The sequence below is a fragment of the Heptranchias perlo genome, unplaced genomic scaffold, assembly GCF_035084215.1.
Source record: "Heptranchias perlo isolate sHepPer1 unplaced genomic scaffold, sHepPer1.hap1 HAP1_SCAFFOLD_483, whole genome shotgun sequence".
Lineage (NCBI taxonomy): Eukaryota > Metazoa > Chordata > Chondrichthyes > Hexanchiformes > Hexanchidae > Heptranchias > Heptranchias perlo.
In genome coordinates this window covers 85,964-88,691 of record NW_027139498.1, presented here as the reverse complement: position 1 = coordinate 88,691, position 2,728 = coordinate 85,964, and the positions used below count along the sequence as shown (strand labels likewise).

The following is a 2,728-nucleotide window of genomic DNA, read 5'->3' as shown; positions in this document are numbered from 1 at the left end:
TGTTAGCAACTCAAGATAAGCTGTTTTATGTTGATGGAATGCATTCGAGTCAGTTTTCTGGATCAATATGTCGAGGAATCTACAAGGGAACAGGCTATTTCAGATCTAGTATTTTGTAATGAGACAGGGTTAATTTGTAACCTTATAGTAAATGATCCTCTGGGGAATAATGATCATAATATGATAGAATTTGATATTGAGTTTGAAAGTTTGAGAGTGATGTCATTAAGTCGGAAACTAGGGTCTTAAATTTGAACAAAACCAATAATGTAGTTATGAGGATTGAGTTGGCGAAGGTAGTTTGGGAAATTAGATTAAAAATATGATGATAGATAAGCAATGGCGAACATTTAAAGAAATAATTTATAATTCCTCAACAAAATTACATTCCCTTGAGGGTTAAAAACTCCACCGGAAAAGTGGTCCAACCTTGGTTAATTGGAGAGATTAATGATATTTTAGGTTAAAAGAGGCTTATAATGTTGCCAAAAAGAATAGTAGGCCTGAGGATTAGGAGAGTTTGAGAAATCAGCAAAGGATGACCAAGAAATTGATAAATATGTCTGAAGGAAGAGATTAGCGAAAGTAAACATGGGTCCCTTGGAGACAGAGACAGGAGAATTTATAATGGAGAATAAGGAAATGGCAGAGACGTTAAACAAATATTTTGTATCTGTCGTCACAGTAGAAGACACAAAAATCATACCAGAAGTATTGGGGAACCAAGGTTCTAATGAGAGTGAGGAACCTAAAGCAATTAAGATTAGTAAAGGAAAAGTACCGGAGAAATTAATGGGACCAAAAGCTGACAAATCCATTGGCCCTGATGGCCTACATCCTAGGGTTTTAAAAGAGGTGGCTGCAGAGACAGTGGATGCATTGGTTTTATCTTCCACAGTTCCCATGATTCTAGAAAGATCCCCATGGATTGGAAGGTACCAAATGTAACCCCTCTATTCAAGAAAGGAGGGAGTGAGAAAAGAGGGAACTACAGTCCCTTTAGCCTGAAAATAGTAGGAGGGAAATTGCGAGAATCTATTACGAGGGGCGTGGTAACAGGGCACTGAGAAAATTATAATATGGTTAGGCACATGCAACAAGTTTTATGAAAGAGAAATCGTGTTTGACAACTCTATTAGAGGTTTTGAGGGTGTAGATAGCAGGGTAGGTAAGGGAGAACCAGTGGATATAGAATATTTGGATTTTCAAAAGGCATTCGATAAGGTGCCACACAAAAGTTTGTTGAACAAGATTAGGGTTCATGGGATTGTGGGTAATATATTAACATGGATTGGGGATTTGTTGACTTACAGAAAACAGAAAGTCGGAATAAACAGGTCATTTTGGGGTTGGCAGGTTGTAACTAGTGGGGTGCCGTGAAGATCAGTGCTTGGGCCTCAGATATTTACAATCTATATTAATGACTTAGATGAGGGGACCGAGTGTAACGTATCCAAGTTTGCTGACGATACAAAACTAGGTGGGAAAGTAAGCTGTGAGGAGGACGCAAAGAGGATGCATAGTGATACAGACAGGATAAGTGAGTGGGCAAGAAGTTGGCAAATTAAGTATAAAGTGGGGAAATGTGAGATTATTCACTTTGGTACGAAGAATAGAAAAGCAGAATATCTTTTAAACGGTGAGAGACTACGAAATGTTGGAATTCAGAGGGATTTGTGTGTCCTTGTACACGGATCAGAGAAAGTTAACATGCAGGTGCAACAAGCAATTAGGAAAGCAAATGGTGTGTTGGCCTTTGTTGCGAGGTGGTTGGAGAACAAGGATAAGGAAGTCTTGCTGTAATTATATAGGGCTTTGGTGAGACCGCATCTGGAGTACTGTGTACAGTTTTGATCTCCTTAGTTGGGAACGATACACTTGCCTTAGAGTGGGTGCAACAAAGGTTCACTAGATTGATTCCTGGGATAAGAGGGTTGTCCTGTGAGGAGAGATTGAGCAGAATTGGCCGATATTCTCTGGAGTTTACAATAATGAGGTGATCTCATTGAAACATGTAAAATTCTTAGAGGGCTTGACAGGGGAGATGCTGGGATGCTGTTTCCCCTGGCTGGAGAGTCTAGAACTAATGGTTATAATCTCAAGATAAGGGGCCGGCCATTTAGTTCAGAGATTTCTTTGCTGAGAGGGTTGTGAACCATTGGAATTCTCTACCCCAGATGCTGAGCCATTGAATAGATTCAAAACTGATGTGGATAGATTTTTGGACACGAAGGAACTCAAGGGATATGGGGATAGGTCGGGAAAGTGGAGTTGAGGTCGAAGATCAGCGATGACGTTATCAAATGGCGAAGCAGGCTCGAGGGAGTGAATGGCCAACTCTTGCTCCTTTCGCTGATGTTGGTCCGCTGGAAAAGCAGAACTTGCCAGCTGTTTTAAAAATTTTAGCCTGAACAGGGACTTGAACCCTGGACCCTCAGATCCCGACTTGTTTTAAAAGTCTGATGCTCTACCGACTGAGCTATCCAGGCTCGCTGTTGGATTGGTTTCCATCATACAGATTCATGGTGGGACTCTGAATTATCCCTGTCAATGGAGAAGAAGGGGGAGTGTCTCTTCGACAATTTTCAGCAACGTGTTGAGGAGAATCCTTGTTTCTGTTGAACATGATGTAAGAAACATGGACAGCGAACTCTTGAGTTTACAATTCTTCTTGTTTGTACAAAATGTCTTGTCATTCGTTCGCAGCAATAAAAAATACACTTTACCC

General features: G+C 40.6%; 1 non-coding gene across 1 annotated transcript; it reads right to left on the bottom strand.

The window, feature by feature from the left end:
- Positions 1-2,404: 2,404 nt before the first annotated feature.
- Positions 2,405-2,489, bottom strand: trnak-uuu (transfer RNA lysine (anticodon UUU)). Its single transcript is given in 2 exon segments — positions 2,405-2,440; positions 2,453-2,489. It is a non-coding gene; the product is annotated as a tRNA-Lys (tRNA).
- Between the last annotated feature and the right edge of the window lie 239 nt (positions 2,490-2,728).